We start from the raw sequence: 19360 nt of genomic DNA on the forward strand, positions 1-19360 counted from the left end.
TTTGGCTAAGAAACAACAAAATCATGGGTTTCCAGTTCATTGTTTTCATTTGTATTTTCAAAGCCAAGCTCATATACAAAGCATTCCAGACAAGGAAAAAGATTCACTCCATTCCTAACCAATCTTTAAGTACCAAACATCATGCACTGTCAGAAAAGTGTTAAAACCTAAGTGAATGAAGGTATAATCGAGAGTGAATGTGGGAATTCAGTGTGGGGCTCTACATCTTCAGAATGGCTATTCTAACTGTATAGAAGTTGGTGAGACACATGTAGGGTGTGGCTAACCTCCCCGTCTGATGTTTTCTATTTGCAGGTTATTTACAGTGAAATTTTGATAACAACAACCCTCAACCCAAATAAGTTAAAATGTTGAAGTGACACCCCTTGCCCGCAGTGGGTAGTGGCTAAGTTGCAACAGAAAGCAACCACAAAAGGAAGGAGAACTCATTTGTTTCTTTTTGAATATAAAAGTGTGCCCCCAGCAGATGCGCTTCCTTCGCAGAACACAGTCAGCAAAGCAGCGGGCCTAATTGCCTTTCATGGAAATTAGGAATGTGTACCTTTGTTTAAGCAATAATTTAGGTCAAGATGAGGGGGTCAGTCTATTTGTTCTAGCTTATTTGGGGCTTTGAAATGGCACTTAAAGCATCGTATAAACGTTATTCCTGGGGTCCATTTTATTTAAGAAAATGTGCTCTTTAAGATGCTTTTTGGTTTGTTTTGGTTTGCCTTTTTTGTTTGTTTCATTTTATTTTATTTATTTAGCTACTGAATCTCCACTTACCGCTAACAGTACTCGACTCCAAATATCATGAAGGCGTTCAAAAATGTCTCACAGCTTTGTTATAGGACACTTGAGATTTGGGGGCAGGAGGTGGGGAATGCTGTTACAAGTTATACTCATGGAAGCTTGCAGGACCCGAAACTATGTCCAGAACGTAAATGGGGAGCTGGAGCCATTTGCTGCAGCCTCTCTGCACAATTCCTGTGGGTTTTCTCCCCCCCCCCCACAAGCATTGGACGTTGGGTATCCAGGGGGGGGAAGTTATTAGAACTACCGTGTTTGCCAGGCAAATTTTGGACATAGATTATGTCCCAGGGAGGCACTTCGACTGACCCTTCTGGTTTATGACACCGGTGAGCTTAAGTGCCTGTGACTGATGGCTGGCGCCCTGCGCACAGAAAATTGTATCTCAGCAGGTTCTAGCTGGAATCAGGTAAAGAGGTTTGTTCATTTGTCTGTGTGTGTTTTAAGCATTTCATGCCAAGGGGATAGTTTGTGGACAATACACCACAAAGAAAGTGTATTTTTCTTAAAGATCAAAGAACAATTTTTCTTATTTGTACAATCCCCAGGTCCAAAGTTCAGTGTCATTGTCATCTGTTGGTTTGTCCTGATCTCAGGAATGTGATGTGTTGTTAATAAAAGAATCCAGAGCCATTCCAGGACCATGGAATTAATGGAGTTACATGGATCTCAAATAGAAGCTTTTTCTACCAAGGGAACTAATTTCACCACTATTGTCCTATCAAGATGTTTTATTCTGCTCTCTCTAAGGGAGAATTTTACAGTAATGTACTCATGAGTATATGTTTTACTTTTAAGTGCCTTATTAACAATGAAGAAAAATACTGAATATAAAGTATAGATTTGGGCCAAAAACCAAAAATTACATCAAATATCAGAAAGAAAATATTAAATGAAAATGTCTAAGGGAAATAGTTTTCTGTAAGTTAAAATACTCTTTACCACAAGATATGTTAAAACAATATATTGTTTTGTTTTGTGTATGCTTTGCTTATAAGTTACTAAATTTTGGTGGCTTGGGAGAGGGCTCCAGTGGACAAAGTCCTTGTTATAGAAGCACAAGAACAGGAAGTGATTTCCAGCATCCATATAAAGTCAGGTAGCTCGCGTCTGTAAACCCAGTTTGGGAAAGTGGTGCTGTGAATCCTGGTTACTTTCTTATTCAGTACTGGGACCTTCCTAAGAACATAGGCAATCATATTTTTCAAAGCCTCAATACTGTGCTAAAAACTTGTTTCCACCATAAATGATTCAAGTTTGGTCTCTTTTTTATTTTGTGGGTGTAGGATGTCGAAACTTGCATTTTTATCACACTACTGCTTTTACATTGTGATTGAAAGATGAGATCAGAACCCAAATCAGCAAACTGAGCTTATTAAAAACTAACAGCAGGACAAACAAATTAGTTCAATGAAGTTTCTGGTGAGAAATATTTAAGTAATGTTATTTCAATCAGCAAAATAAATAGCATTTTCTGATCTCATTGACTAGTTTAATTGTTGTGTTTATCATTGGGATAGCCAATAAACTTGAGTGTTTTGAAAACTTTAGAATGCATAGAAAAAATTCTGAGGCTCACTACCAACAGAATTAAGAGAACTCTAAGTTCTACACATTAGATGTGAACATGACATTGTCTGTGGACTATCGTCAGTAACCTCATCACCCAAATTTCACTCACAGCATCTTTCTTGATACTCCACGGCTAGATCCTGTTTCTCTAGCTCTCTTGCTTCTCCTATGTAGAGAACACCCCTTCCCCAGTGAGTTGCTTGCTATTGCAAGCTGCCTTCTGGTTAATGATCTCAAAGTACAAATGCAATCAAGACTTCTGTCCCTTAAATCCTTCTAATGGTCTCCATTGTTCTACAGATAAAAATTAAAAACCTTATCGTGCCCCAACACTACTAATTGAAGTTGGACTCTCCCCAACACTTTCTGTTATCCAAACTCATTATGTTCCCACATAGCCCCACGGGTTTGTATGCTTGAAAACTAATCCCCAAATGACTGCACTGTTAGAGGAGGTTGTAGAGCTTTTGACACAAGTGGCCTTAGTACCAGAAGTGGAAAACTTGAATTGGGTCTTGATATAATAAGCGTATCATCTACAAGTCCAGTTTTGTTGATCTGCCCAAATGTGCAGGAATGCCACCTCATTCTCCAGCTTCTGTGAGCACTCTCTGCCATGGTGAAAGCTAAGTAACAATGAAACCTTGTTTTCTTGTGCCCCTCATCTCTCCAACTATGAGCCAAAAATAAGTCATTCCTCTCTTAACGTTGCTTCTATTAGATATTTTGCCACTATTAGATATTTTGTCACAGTATCAAGTAAAATATGTGCCGTGCCTTTGGCCACCTGGTTTATAGGCCAATGTTTGTCACACCCATTTTCTACCCTTGCTCCGCTGGACTTACATGAGCCCAACCACCCTTCCAGGTTGCTATTGGACATACCTCTTCTCCCACAGAGGTGTCCCATGCTTCCTGGGTTTTTCTGCATGACAGTCTCACATCATCTATCTTTACCACATACACCATGTGTGCATTAGTGTGAAAATGTGATTAACATCTGTTGCTGCTACCTGAGACAAATTCTGTGTCTGGTTCTGCTTACCTTTATCCCTCATAAACCTGAAATAGTACCTGACATGATAGGCACATCATCAGTTTACAGAACAAAAGGAATGAATAAGAAAATACTAACAGCTTTCAAAGAATCTGCCATTCATCGCTCTGCTTTCATCTGTGCAGCAAGATTGCTTGGGCAAATTTTGGAAGCAGATATCTCTTTCTTTCTTTGCTCAAATGAAAATGGCAAGTGAGCCCTGCAAATGTTAACTTTGCTGATTGGGAAATTGTCTTAAATGTGTAATAAAAATTACACAAATTTATCAAGCCATTTTAAGTTGTCATATATGTCACAAGATCAATTTGTGGTTTGAAATGGTTTTAACAGTCAACAGAGCTCAAAGTGTCCTGTGGGCTAGTTGACATTTTGTGAAGGTACTCCTTTAGTCTCCCAAAATGTGTGTTCCTCTTGTGTGTTATCTGCTTTTAATAAATGAATGGATCTTTCTTGTGTTTGTCTACAGTAAACAGAATGGGAAAAACAAAAACAGTGTGTGTGTGTATACATACACACATGCACTCACACACAAACACAGACATACATAAACATATACATATATGTAAATACTACATACAGCACACACCTCCAAACTTCTCTATAACATGCACTGTAAATAAAGCTTTGCATTCTTTTGTGAGCCACATTACTAGACTTTGCCAGCAGCTGTGTATTCACAAGAGGTGATTGTCTGGTATCTGAACAGTCCAGTCCTATAGTGTCTATACAAAACTGAACATTCATCAAAAAGCAAAGAAGTGACATTTTTTGAATGATACTATATTCGCTTTCATTGGCATCTTAAATTCTATATGCATACAGTGTTTGTTTACAGTGTTAAACTAATCAGTTTACACAAAAACAATTGGTATCTTATTGTAGAGCTCACCAGGGTTTGTTTCATGACAAAACTGAACCCTGCTGTGGACCATTGAATGATGCTAAGTGTCTGGGAAGGATTTAATCACCCTAAATAGGGGGGAAAAAGCAAGTCCTGTTATACTTTCTACTTTGTCTGATTTTGCACTTCCTAGGTTTACTTGTTCTGTCCTTTGTAATTTGTCTTGAGACAGCCTATATGCTAATTGAAAAGCCAGTTGGCGCTAAAGACTATGACTAGTTTCATTTGAGTCCAATCAATCTCAAGCATCCATTGACCAAGATTCATCTAAAATTCTCACACCAATCAATATTTTATATATATATACATATATATAATACAGAGAGAGAGGGAGAGAGGGAGGAGAGAGAGAGGAGAGAAAGAGGGAGGGGAGAGAGAGAGAAAGAGAGAGAAAGAGAGAGAGAGAGAGAGAGAGAGAGAGAGAGAGAGAGAGAGAGAGAGAGAGAGAGAGAGAGAGGGAGCGAGGAGAGAGAGAGAGACTCCAGCTGACTAGGTTACAACAAAGTATAATTTAGACTTTTAAATAGTTTTGAGATTAGCTATGGTTATTTTTAGTTTAGCATTACAATTTTCACTCTAAGTAAAACAATGTATATAATTATTTCAGGTTTTCTTTTGTTTACTTTCCCACCTTTACCATGAGCTTCAGCATCTCCTAGCCATGTCTGACAGTCGCCACTGGAACATATGAGTCCCAGGATAGGTATATTTGTACATGATCAAGTCACAGTGCAATGCTTAAAGCTTGGATTTGGATACCCCCTCCTTAATCCCCCCTGTGAGCATTTACAAGTATGCTATGCATATCTGTAGATTTTTCCAGCCCTCTTCTAAGTGTTTGCTTTATCCTTCTCATGGCAAACCCATGGGAAGGTACCATTTCCTCCCATTTGGTAGAGGAACCCATTAGGGCATAGAAAGTTTAACCTGACTTTAAGAGCACAAGGACATAGCTGACATACAGCAGGGGCCACAATTTTCTGTTTAAGGCCAAGGCCAACCTATAAACTTCCTGAACTTCTACAAGAAACTCTAAAATACATATTTTAAAAAGTGAAACTCAAATCTAGTTTTGTATAAACTGTAGGTCTCTCCAAGTGTGGAGTTCCAGGAGCTTCCTGGAGACTTGTAGTTCAGAACTGGTCCGTTTACCTACTTTCTTTCCCAGGCATGGTGATACCAATAAGAATGTTCAGGGATGTTTTAAGGCTATGCTTGGTTAAAAGATGATTTTCATGCTTGATTGCTTCCTTTCTATCTCCTCTCCTTTCTTCCTTCTGTTCTGATCTGTGCTTATAGATGGCCATATATGCAGCAATCTATGAGTTGAATTACTTTCTTCTGTTCAAGAATCAATTTGAAACATCCGGATGCCTTATCCATTCTCCCCCATGCCCTGAATATTTTTTAGGATGCTCCCTCACCAGGGTTCATGAATAGTTATAGGTTATTCTGTAGCAGCACTGCTGGGTACACAGGCATCAGTGTGAAGAGTCTAAAGGTTTTAAAATAAAACACACACACACACACAGAGTTATACAGCATTCCACTTCCACTACACACTATGTGGGAAAAAAATAATATTAATCAATGTGAGAGGTAAACATGGGTGATATTATAATGTAGATGACTATATAAGTATAAATCCTTATACACATACACATCCATTTCTGATACACATAGACTGAGTCTGAGAAATTCAAGTATCTATGGTAATAGTAAAAAAAAAATAGATACCAGGAAGTAAGCTAATCTTGATCTAAAGTTATTTTCCCTTTGCATGTGATACCTTGCAAAGACCAAAAATTAACAAAATCAGCCAGTAAGAATTGCTAAATAACGCAATAAGTGAAAAAAAAGAGGGAGAAAGAGAAAGAAAAACAGAAGAGAAAATGGGGAGACAGGGAGGCTTAATCAATCAGTAATTCAGTTGACGATAATTTAGTGCAGTCCAGTCCCCACAGTCTTGGTTCTCTGCCCTATCCTGTAATTTTATAGGCCTCCTTGATGCTCTTGTATTTCTCAAAGCAAATACCTATCTTGGGTTACTCCGATCTTTTATCTTCTCAATTGCCAGCTGATGTAGAAACTTCCTGAGAAAATCATGAAAGACTCCCCAAGTCAGCTCTGGATAAAGCTGTTTGTTCCCTCTCCCTGGACTCCTCCCTGATCTTCTGTGTCCTGTGTCTGTAACTCAGAACCTCATGGTGTGGTCACTCCCTCAGCTTCCTCCACACTGCTCACTTTGTCAAGTCACATATTCTATCCAGGCCTAGTTTCAAAATAACTTCCAACCACCTAGAAGATAACGATATTTCTCTTCCTCCCCAAGACAAACTTCCCACCTGCCACTGGTCCTTGATACCCTACACACCCTTTCCTCTGACCTCTGCAGCCTGTCCCTTGCTGCTGGGCTCATGTTCCCATTTTGTGGTGTGCTCACATTGAATGATCCATGTCCACCCAGAAGCATCTCAACACGCACCCTAATGAAAACATTTCCCTCTGCTCTGAAATTTCTCCCCACCCTGTTTCTGGTTATAATCTCACCACCACTATCACCTCCTCTTTCTTCTTTCTTCTTCCTCCTCCTCTCCTCCTCCTCCTCTCCATCTCCTTCTTTTCCTCCTCTTTCTCCTTCCTCTACCTCTTCTTCTTCAATCTCGTCTCCCAGCCACCATTTGAAGAACTGTGTAGGAAGTTAGATCCTGTGATTTCCTGCCAATTTTCATTGGATACTATCAACCATTTCTTCCTTTTGAAAAATCTAACACAACCAAGTGACTCCTTGTCCCAGAGTCCCATACTTTCCACATTTACTACTTCCTGCCTCTTGTACTGCCTCCTTGCTACCCCCATCCCTTTCAGGCAGATATTTCCTCTGATTGTTCGTCATTTTCCCTCATCTCTTGAAGGGTTAGACCTATTTTTGCTGGGGAGATGGATGGTTCAGTAGGTAAAGTGTTCACCACTTAAGTGTGAGAACCAGAATCCAAATATCCAGAATTCATGCAAAGCTGGGAAAAGCCTGGTAGTAGAATGTGCTTTTGGATTACCATGAACCCCTGCACGCAATAGGAAGCTCACAGGCCAGTCTGCCGAGCATACAAAGCACAAGAACAACATAGCTTGCTTCTCAAGCAAACTGAAGGCAAGAACCAAGGCCTGTGGCTGTCCTGTGTTCATCACACGCACATGCTATACTGGCATGTATCCACCTGAACTCCTACATGCCAATTCATGCATAAATACGCAAAGAGAAAGATTATATAAAAAGAGTAATGCACATTTTAATGACTTCCAACCTCATAATTCAACATTTTCAACTAACAAATGAGCCGGACACAAAGCTGATCTCCCAACTTGTGTTTGAAAAAAATGTGCCTCCTGCTTTCTGAAACAGTTGCTCTAATTCCTCTTTTTCTGACAATAACATCAGTTACATTGTCAATGATATGCAGATCTAAACACTAGTTTTAATTTTTAAAAATACATTCTTTAGCCGGGCGTTGGTGGCGCACGCCTTTAAACCCAGCACTCAGGAAGCAGAGGCAGGCATATCTCTATGAGTTCAAGGTCAGCCTGGTCTAAAAAAATTATTCTTTCACAAAGCCTTACATGAATATGATGAATGTAGATCATATCTGCCCCACCCACTCCCCCCAACCTCTCATAGATGCTTCCCATCGCCCTCCCAACTTTATATCTTCTTCTTCCTCTTTCTCCCCATCACTCCTCATCCTCCTTTTTCTATAAGCCATTTCTATAAAGTCATCCACTGGAACATAAGGTAACCTAACATGTGTCATACCACTGAAAGAAACTGATTCTCAGGAGCTATCAGCTTCCAAAAGCTGCTCAGCCAATCATAGAAGCTCATGACTGCCACCTGGCAGAATGGGATGCTGAAGGGCTTAATCTTATGCAGATCGTGTGCAAGCAACCACAGCTGCCTTCAATACAAGCATGCATTGCCCTATTATGTCTGGAAGGATTGCTTTGTACCAGTCTCTCCAATGCATTTTTACAAACTTTCTGCCCAGTTTCTGTAACTTTTGAGGAGGAGGTGTGATACAAGTATCCCCATTTAGGGATAAGCACTCCAAAGCTCTCTGCACTTTGAGTCTCTGTATTAAAACCATCCTCTTCATAAGGAAGCCTCCCTGATGAGGGATAAGAACTGCCTCTGACTTGTCTTTATGACTCCTGAGTCCTTTCAGGTGTTTTTGTTGATGCTGTTTGGTTAGGTGGCCCTAGTGTTTGGTGACAGAAGGAAACAAAAGGAACACAAAGGTTTCAAGTCAACATTTGACACATGGAAAACTGCTCCAAGGGACTAAATTTTTAAACAAGAAACTCAGGGAATTGGTTTGATTGTGTGAAATGGTTTTGTTCTTTTAGCTTTTGCAGGGGAGGGAGGGGGAGCCACCAATCAGCTGCCAAGAAAAGCACACACGGAGGCTTATTCTTAAATGAGTGCCCAGCTTAGCTTAGCTCATTTCTAACCAGATTTTCTTATCTTAAATTAACCAAGCCCATCTACCTTTTCTTCCTGGGCTTTTATCTTTCTTCTGTATATCTTTTTTTTTGGGGGGGGGGGTTACGAGACAGGGTTTCTCTGTATTGTTTTGGAGGCTGTCGGTCCAGCCAGGCGCGAACTCACAGAGATCCGCCTGCCTCTGCCTCCTGAGTGCTGGGATTAAAGGTGTGTGCCACCACCGCCCGGCATCTTCTGTATATCTTACTTACATTTTTACTCCATGGCTGGCTGACCTGTCTTCCTCCTCCCCTTGTTCTCTCATTGCTCCACTCTTCCTTGTTTCTCTTTTTCTATTTATACCCTCTGCCTGCCTGCCAGCCCCGCCTATCCTTGCTCCTGCCTCACTATTGGCCATTCAGTTCTTTATTAGGACCACCAGGTGTTTTAGGCAGGCACAGTAACACAGCTTCACAGAGTTAAACAAATGCAACATAAACAAAAGTCACACACCTGAAAATAATATTCCCCAACAGTTTAAGGATGATAATGGTTTAAAATGATTAAGCCACGTGTAAAAATAAACAGCTCCCGCAATTCATTTTTCATTGACCTTACTAAACCCCGATACTTGAAGTTCATGCTGTAGTGAATATATTCCTGGCTCCTGGGAAGACAAATGTAATCTGAGGGGTCTCTGGCTCTTTGTCTAACCTAGATCCTGGTGCTATGTAACTGAAATTAGGGATGAGGGGAGGAAAGACTTTAAACAAGATGGGAAGGTCACATGTCTTAGGCAAATCCCACAACACTTCACTTTTTGTAAAGGTAAATAAGCCATGCAAAATTCTTCCTTTTAAACTGCGGGGAAAATGTCAAGTGACTCAGCAGTCATGGGTTTATGGAATCAAGCTTCACTTAGCACACTGCTCAGTAGATTTTTTTTTCTTTCTTTCTCGCCCTGGAGACTAACCCCAGGCACTCATGAACATGCTACACTAGAACTCTGCCACTCAGCTAAATCCTCAGTCCTCTTTTCAACCACAAATGTTGAAATACGTTCTCCCTGGCTTGCCAAGCAAGGCCTTGAACTCACTCTGTAGCCCAGCCTCACCTTGAATTTATCTTCCTGCCTCTTCCTCCCAAATAGCTGGGAGTATAGGCCCTTGCTGACAGTCATGGTTTTGTTTGTGTAATAACTACTAGTTAGTTTTTCCCGTTTCATTGTTAGAACCCAGCCATAGACCTTGTCAGAGTTCAGCTTTTATTTTGAGGGGTTCGAATCTTGCATTTCCACATAGAATAGCAATAACCCTTTGAACCAGTTTATATCTTTTGGTGTTTTCTATTCCAGGTCTACGGCTTCTCTAAGACAAAGAGATTTGGAATTTCAGCGAAAGGGAAGGAGCCAAAGACCTCTTTGCAGAAGAGAAGGTAAGTGGACTTGGGGATCGAGGTGTCTCCAGCAGGGAGGCTTCCTATGGACCACAATCTGTTTGTGGTATCAAAGCAGTTATTTGGGCAAAGCTGCCACTGCTTCTCCACCCTTGAGCCTGGTTCTCACCACCCCACAACGTTTAATGTCAGGGATTCTGTAAGAAGCGCCATTGGTCAGATTTCTACTGGTTTATTTCCCCCACGCCCACACCCACACCCCCCAAAAAACATGCTTCATGCTTCTACAGACTTTTTTCCTGGAAGATTAAGATGAAATGAATGAGGATATTCTAAAATACAGACTCTCAGCACAAATCAGCTCTCAGTATAAAGTAGGCCAAGCACAATGGTCTGCAAGTGTGTGTGTTTCCCACTCTTGGAAGTGAGTTGTCTGGGAGCTATCTTGTTCACAGGAAAAGTCTTAATCCTTTCTGAGAAGCACTTACACGGTGACCTTAGAAAATTCAACTTGTACCTGGTTATGTTTTCCCCCTCTTCTTGATATTGCTCAGTGCGCTTTCTCAATGGTAACCGCAGTCTAGTAATTTAAAGCTTTTGAACCTTGTGAACAGATTCATTGAAAATCACATTCTGAAGGGTTTCCACAAAATGGGAAGTGTCTTCTACCTAGATGCTACAAAAGAATTTACAACAGCAAAGCTGACATGTGTTGTGCAGAGAACGTGGGCACAATAGTATTTCTAGGAGATCCAGGTCCCCAGAGCAAATCGTTCAAAGTCCCCGCTCACTGGGCTTAATGAGTCGAGTTCTGAGTTTCCTTGCTTTCTCCCAATTGACAGTCTCTTCTTTTAATTCGATACAGCATTAAGTTCCCACGAAGCAAAGGGCTTTCTAAATTATGGACTCAGTGCAAAATGCCAGTACATAAGAACAGTAAGATTTTATATGGGGGAAAATAAGTTGCTCATGTAGTTTCTTTTCTCTATTATTAATTCAAATATTTTATACCACTTATGTAGAAATCACTGCAGAGGTTGAAAAGCCAGGAATATAGCTTAAAACTCTATAGCTATAGACAATGTGGCTTTGTCAGTGGTATCATTTTGTATTCCAGTTACTAGATTTAAATTAACTTTGTATCTGAAACAAGAGACTTTTTTAATGTGTGAATTGACATAAATTTAGTACCTGTAAAAAGAATTATTTTGCATTCCCTCCTGTGAAAGAGGACAGGATAGTTTTTTTTAATCTTTTAATAATAAAATTGTGTTTTGTTTGTTACATAAAATACCAGTGCCTACTGTTTCTTTTTAATATCCTTCCTAGGGAACGATTTTTACTTTTCCCCAAAGGGTGTCTTGGAAAAAGTGATAAGTGAGCCCTTTAATAAGTGCTCTTGTGAGCCCACACACATTCTTGTATGCTTGGTGGGTAATTAATCAAACCTATGGGCTGTGTGCCGTCTCCTGCATGAGGGGTATCTCTCCTTGCTGGACTGCAGTTTAGATAAAGGGGAGGTCTTTGTTTTATTTTGCTTCTCTATTAACATGAAAGCAGTTAATAGAAGGCAGATTTTAACAATTTATTGACATATATTTTCTCAATAACTATTCGTGTAAGATCCTTGGAAAGAGATTTAGCATGACCTTTTACATACCACGTATGGAGCAATGGCCCAACAAGTGTAGATACAATGTTTACCTGTACACAGCATAAGGGACAATGTGTCTAATTTGCTGACTTTTTTTTCTCTCAAATGACCCTCCTGACTTGCCTTTCCATTCACATGTGAATGGTGACAAATCACAGTCTGGTAAAGACCTGTATGCAGAGCTTCATAACAGACATCAAGTAAATGACATATTTAGAGTAAGTTATCATAGTAATTGATAAATTATCATTCCGGGAGAATTCCAGAAAGTAGGTGCATGGCGTCTCTTAGTCAGACACTGCAGGCTGGAGTGTGAGCACATGGGTGTTTTCTACTAGAAAGAGACAGCTTAAGCTTCCCTGTAAGCTCAACTCTGGCTTCTCAGTTCACTGCTGCTGGTGAAACTCCAAGTCCCTAGAGTCCTCAGCATCTCACCTTAGAAAACACTTTCATTGAATACCACTCTAATAAAACACGCCAACCTCCCCTTGTCTTTTAAGTGCCCTCTCTTCAAACCCTTCTCTTGTCTATTCATGGAAGCCACTCTCCCTATACTGGGAGGTTCTCTAGGACAAGCATTTAGTCTGTGATAGCTAATATATAAACTTGAATGGCTTAGTGTTCCTCTGAGATGGGCACTGAAGGAGAACACTTCATGTGCTGTGGTATAGGTCAGCTGCTGCCTGTATGATCCACTCATAAGCACATATTCTGCAGAGGAGACAGAGGTCACATCCACAGATCTCCAAACTCTCCCTGTATCAGGCAGAACCACAATGCACCATCCAGATTAGGAGAAGCACAAATATATCAACACACACACACACACACACACACACACACACACACACACAATGTGCAAGCAATAAGTAAAAACTAAAAGAGATGAACTGTAAAAGACTCAGTTTCGTTAATGAGGCTTATTGGAGTTCACTTGTTCTGATTTAGATCAGTGAGAAAAATATATAACATGTATATATATTATATATTATACTAGTTGTATGCATTATATATTATATACCACATAGTTTTTCAAGACAGAGTTTTTCTGTGTAGCCCTAGCTGTCCTGGAACTTACTCTGTAGACCAGACTGTCCTCAGACTCAGAGATCCACCTTCCTTTGCCTCCCAAGCTCTGGAATTACAGGTGTGTGTCACCACCACCCAGTTGAGAAAAATATTCTTAAGGTCTATATTTTAAACAAAACACTTCAATTTCATGGTCATGTACTCTACGCCTTTGAATGAGTACTCAGATAATTTAATTAAGCCTAGCAGATTTCCATAAAGAAGATAGGTATGATGACTCTCACTCACGATCCCAGCACCTTGCAAACAGAGGCCGGACAATCAGGAGTTGGAGGAGACCCATGGTTACATGGTAAGTCTCATGTCACCCTGGACTCTTTAAGACACTGCTAAACAAGCAAACAAACAGAATCCAGCAAACAATACTCAGAAACATTTCCTAAATTTAGAAACTAGAGAATGTTGTTTGACAAGAGTAACACCAGCAACTGAATAATCACACAATTTCCCTGGCATGAGGTTTGCTCTTTTTTTTTTTTTTTTTTTTGGTTTTTACGAGACAGAGTTTCTCTGTATTGTTTCGGAGGCTATCCGTCCAGCCTGGCCTCGAACGCACAAAGATCCGCCTGCCTCTGCCTCCCGAGTGCTGGGATTAAAGGCGTGCGCCACCACTGCCCGGCTTGAGGTTTGCTCTTTTTTAAGAGTGAGTGCAAAAATGAAAAAACTAAAATACAATACAATAATATACAGACTCTTCCACAAATGGGTTAAAAGGATACCATAAACTACTGAAAGTCACAGATTAGCTTTTATCCAGTAAGTGCTACTTATTTCCATGTCTTTATAAAAATTAAACACACTTCAAACCACACCACCTTTGGCTTGGGTACAAACCCTTGGCCTTTGTTTTGCCTGCTGTGTTGACCAAAAGATAAAGGGTATACAAAATGCGCACACAGGGCTCAAAATGCATGTTCTCCCCCCTTCCTCCCTCCTTCCTTTTTCCTTCCTTCTTCCTTCCCCGGGGATGCTGAGCTCATTATATCACTAGTTGGTAGATAATCAGAGAATTGCATGAGATGAAAGAAACAGCATAAATTAACAATGTCAGGAAACATCGTAAGCCATCCTGATGAGTATAAGTAGTTCCGTGTTTGTTGTTGTGTAGAACAAAAATCAGAATGGCTGACTGCAGATCTTACCCTTCATCTGGATGTTTCTGGGTTTTGCAGACACAGCATTTGGAGCAAAGGAAAAGTTTCAAATTTGTGAGATACTGTGGTAATTTTTCACCACACTGCGGTTTCAAGAAGCATCTGATTTGATGTCAGGGAGTCTCAAGGGACCTGAATCCAAGATAGTGTTCAGGCTTTGACCATTTCTGTTTGCATCAAACTCTGTAGGAGCTCTCCCAGTATGATCTCTCCTCCTGTCTATCTAGCCACAGTGGCATTCGGCGTCCTTTGCCAAAAATCAAAAAACAAACTGACAGATGTCAGCAGCTTGTTTTTTACTAAAATACTTATGACAGAACAAGGATGAAATAAGTTTAAATATATATTATATATCTTGTATCATATTATATATTATAACATAGTATTTATAAACCACACAACACACACACACATATCCACAGTCAAGGAGATAGTTCAGTTACTAAAATGCTTGGCTTGAAAGCATGAAAGACTTGAGCCTGATTTACAAAATGAGTATTCGGGAACAGAGTGAGGCTGCATCTTGGGGCTCAGTTGTCAACCAACTTGGCATGTTCAAGGTTCTTGAAAGACCATCACGAAGATGGTGAATGATACCTGAGGAATGATACCCAAGCTTGTCCTTTCACCCTCACAACTTTCTCCCCCTGCACCTGCACATAATAGCATACGTGTCCACAAAAATAGTATCCATGCTTAGGTCACTGGATATTCTTAAATAGTCAGATAAATTAGAATAATAGTTTACCTATGGGAGGTTATCAAGTGAAATTTAGGGGTAGACTGTCTCAAAGATAGAAATACCTAGTTAATCCTGTAGGGTTATTGGAAAACTCATGCCTAAGCATGTTACAAAGTACCATTGGGAAGTTTTGGGGGTTTGTCCAGTTTTGTCTAGGACTAGATATTGTCAGTTCAAATGTAATCTTTCTTTGTGTTAAATGGGAACCATACTGTAAGATGGCATGATTAATAGCTTTTGGCATAGGTGCATGGCCCGATGCTCAGTTCTGAATGCCTGTAGAGGTGAATTTGCAGATGTGGAAAACAAGATTCTTGTAGAATACCGTAACGTGGCTATATGACTAAAGATATGACCCGCCCTCCATGAGCTATGCTCTTGCCCCAGAGTCTTCTGCCACCAAATTCTCCAAGCCAGGCCTACCATATATGCTCTGTGCTGTGGCAAGAGACACTAACACTGCAGAAGAATGCTATCTATAGAATAAGATCACGCTAAACCTTCCCAATTACTTCTGGAAACCAAAATGCTCAATTTGACGACACATGGCCCACATCAGGGATGGCCAACTAAGAAACAACTGTTCAACATGTCATCACCAGAGAAAAGTCAGGACAGAGGCTAATCAAGACAAGCAAACACAGGAGTTGGAGAAAATAGTTCTCTAAAGATCAGATGGACAGCAACTCTTTTTGCTTTTAGTTTTTTAATAAATAAGCAATAAGTAAATAAATAAATGCAAAATAGTTTTGCATTCCTATTCCTTCACTGTCTAATTCCAACTGTTGTCAATCTTAATTCATTTATCACTCAGTTCCTTAATCTGTAAAATGGGAATGATATATCTCTCTATCTCTATTTCAATAACACAAAGTTTTGTTACTATTCTAAGGTACCTAAGTATCAGTTCAAAGTGAGGATGGCAATACATGACATACACAGCAATGTATACTTACTATTTCATTTGGGACAATCCTTTTCCAAGAACGCCAAGTTCTAACAGGACTCTATTTTGAATTCCCATTCTTTAGACTCTTCAAATTTAGTGCAGATATTAACCATAGTCTTATCTTCTATCATACCTCATTATATAAGAAATGATGAAACCCTGAACTTGGTGAGTGGAAGACAAGATGAGAATATGCAATTCTAGTGACGTTTTAATGGAAGGGGCAGAACTCAAACAACTCAGGTTTTAACTCTGACCACAAAGCAATGAGACAGTTGAGCAATTGCAATAAAGATTGAAAAGTTTTACATCCAGGAAATACACTCAATTGCCAGTCTTCACACAAAATCATCTTTCTTATTAGGTTCTGAATAAAAAGGTCTGCTACAGGGAAGTTACCAGAAGTAAATAATCCTGATAAATAGGCAGGCTAAAATGGATAGCAGGAAAGCTAAGTGCCTATCTCTCTCAACAGAGAACTCTTGCAACTAAAAAGACTATTGCTTTTCTTTTCCCTGATTCCTCCCTAACACATACAAAAGACTACAATACTACATGTCTAGCATGTAGGAAGAGATTCATCAATATCTGCAAAAATGCATGAAAGTTGACTATTTCCCTGGCAAATAACATACTGGGTAGTATTCCTTCAAATACAAAGAAATGACTTCTAATACCAAGACTGACACTCTTAACCTTGTGTGGAGGCAGTGAGTCTGCATGCTTTAACCTTGACTATATTGGATTTCAATACTGAATTCACACTCTCCCCTGCCCATCTGCTATGCATATCTAGATCATGCATGATTAAATGTACATGTGAATTGAGATCTCTTGCTTGCAATCCTGTATTGTGAAGCTATTTGTATGACATAATTCTCTAGAGCTGATTTACTTATTGCTTTGTGAACCCGATCACATAAATATCATAGTAAATGAACTCCATGACCTATGTATCCTGGTCTGCTCCAAAAAGTGGTTCCAAGGAGTATTCTATGAGACAGTATAGTTACCAAGCAGATAATACCTAAATAAACTTCATCAACATCTTCTATCATTACTAAATAGTCTTTCATATGGAAATTCATTTTTTTTAATTTTCATACATTCCCAAAATTTTATCTAAACTCTATAATTTTAGGTAGTTCATGATTCAAATGAAGACAGATATTCAAATATAATGGAATATCATTAGCCAGAAAGGGATGCTTCCTTAGTAATAAATAATTTTAATTAGAATTATACATAAAAATTACTATCAGCAGAAAAGATTGGCTTCATAGCTTCTAATACATTTTTATTTCTTTCTTCCTCCTTTTTCGTTCCCCTGAGAAAGCTATTTCCTTACTTTATAGACTCTGTGATGTTTACTTTACCCAACCCAGAATTATCACCAGAGGATGCCCCTTGCTGCTTTGTAGCATCTAGATGAGGCTAATAATGATAAATGGTTCCACCATAGCAAGTTTTATAAGAGTCGGGTTTCCAAAAAATTCAATTTGTGAACATAACAAAGCCCCATTGAATTAACAAAGGCGACTTCAACTGAATAGCACATTCAGAGCAAAAGATATTTTTTTGTACTTCTATAAAGGCAACTTTTTTCTTTTTACACATATATCATTCAAGTGCCAAAAAAGTCCCTCTCCAACACTGTTTATTGAAAAAAAATATTCCCAGGAGCCAATCTCCCTTCTCCAGCAGAGCAGCAACCCACCTTTCTAAAAGGGGAGCAGATGAGGCTTTTGAAAACACTGCCTGCGTGTTGCAACACATTTATTTAAAAATACTGTCCCTATTATTCCTGAACACAGAGTAAACCCTTGTTGTAAATGGTGTGATCACCAGGAATGCCAAGTTGTTTTCATGCAAGAAGTTCAAAATCTCCTCTGATGTGGTCAATTAGGGGAGCTTTATATAACTCCTTAGGGCCGACTAAGGGGACATTCTGTTGTCAGTTTTTTATAGTGTGGGTTCTCATGTCATCCTGACCTACATAGCATGGGGGAGTCAGCCAACAGTTGGCACTTCTCAGAGTTGCTCAAGAAGACAGTGGCAGTTTGTGTGGTGGATCCTGTGTGTGTCTATTTATATGTCTGGCTATAGATCTACCCACCACCCTTTCTCTCTGTTCAATTACTTACCATTGACACACTTCACGAACAAAAGGTCTTTGGTGGGAGCATGATCTTAGAGTAGATTTATACAGAGTGCAATAGGCCGCCATCCAAAGAATGAGGTGTGCAAAGAAAACCTGGGATCAGAACTCCCTCTTCTGTGTCACATTTTGACCTCAAGCCCCGTCTTAGTGCAGTTTATAGCCAGTTTGAAGAGTTACTTTCCTCTAGCCTGGAAAGGGACAGTGGGAGGTGGGCGGAGAAAGCGCTCCAGCTATTCTTCTCTTCAGAGTGGCCAGCAACCTACTGTCACCTCCCGGGTCCTATACGCCCATTCAAACACCACCAGTTAGAGTCAGCTGGGAAGTTCATTCTGCAAAGCAGTCAAGAGAATGTCTTTCACTGACGTGAACCATTTTCCTGCTCTTTATAGATTTTTAAGACCACAATTACATTAAATGGCAAGCTCTGAAATCAAGGAAAAGTGGCACTCCACCAGAGATCTGATTACTACTTAAGAGGAAAGGGAAACTCTAGGAAGGATTTGAGTAGCAGTAATAGATCATTGTGCCCTGGAGATGGCTTAAATAATGTTTATCTTTAATATATGTGAGAACTGTGATTATACAGACCTATCCTTGAGGAATATCATGGTGTCGATCAAGGGCCAAGGACTTTGGCATTGGGTCTCTCAGCCTTAAAATGTTAACTCATACATGGAAATTGCAGCTTTTGTACAACCTGTGCTTAAGGGGGAAAATGGACTGGAGGAGAACCTGAGACCCTGAAGGCAGGAGCACTTATTAATATGTGTATTTATTCAATGCATGTGGGCACTTTGAAGATTACATAAACTGAATCAAATATATGTGTGCCTCACAAAGAGGACTTTTTCGGTGTGATAAGGGAAGGGTCTAAAACAAAACACATCAAATGAGCCATTTGTGATTCTGGGCAGGTCCCCACAACTTTTTGTTGCAAAGACTAGTTGAGAACTGCTTAAAGATAATACTTTTCTTCAGGCTACAGGAGGAGGGTTCAGTCTCCAGAGCTCAACTAGAGGCATGAGAGAGTCTGTCTGCTAGACCAATGTCCAGGGCCCTGTTAACTGCACAGGTCATGCTGTTATTGGGACACTCATTCATTGATAGAAAGACAACTCACTACACCCGAGGTAATAGCAAGTAGATCATTTTTCCTTTGCCTAAAAGAAATCATTTATTCACTTAGAAAATTTCCTGGGTTAATATTGCTATAAAGGAAATGTGGTATTGTCTGGGCAAATAATTCATGATTGTCAAAAAAAGCTCCCTGTATCATGTAACTGGATGCTTCAATACTTTGAGACTTTCAATATTTTGTTTTTAATCTGGCTTTTTCCAGAAAGAGTTTCTCTGAGTAGCCCTGGCTATCCTAGAACTCACTTTGTAGACCAGGCTGACT

General features: G+C 39.8%; 1 protein-coding gene across 7 annotated transcripts in view; it reads left to right on the forward strand.

Moving 5' to 3' along the window:
- The window catches only part of Tenm3 (teneurin transmembrane protein 3), a 1762555-nt gene that overhangs the window by 1055876 nt on the left and 687319 nt on the right, over nucleotides 1-19360 (forward strand). For all 7 annotated transcript variants that reach the window (XM_040731875.1, XM_040731879.1, XM_040731877.1 and 4 more), the window contains exon 5: nucleotides 10172-10251. The gene's annotated coding sequence lies outside the window, so the exon portion shown is untranslated. The remainder of the gene's footprint in view (nucleotides 1-10171; nucleotides 10252-19360) is intronic.

This window comes from Mesocricetus auratus, unplaced genomic scaffold (genome assembly GCF_017639785.1).
Source record: "Mesocricetus auratus isolate SY011 unplaced genomic scaffold, BCM_Maur_2.0 Super-Scaffold_100026, whole genome shotgun sequence".
Taxonomy (NCBI): Eukaryota; Metazoa; Chordata; class Mammalia; order Rodentia; family Cricetidae; genus Mesocricetus; species Mesocricetus auratus.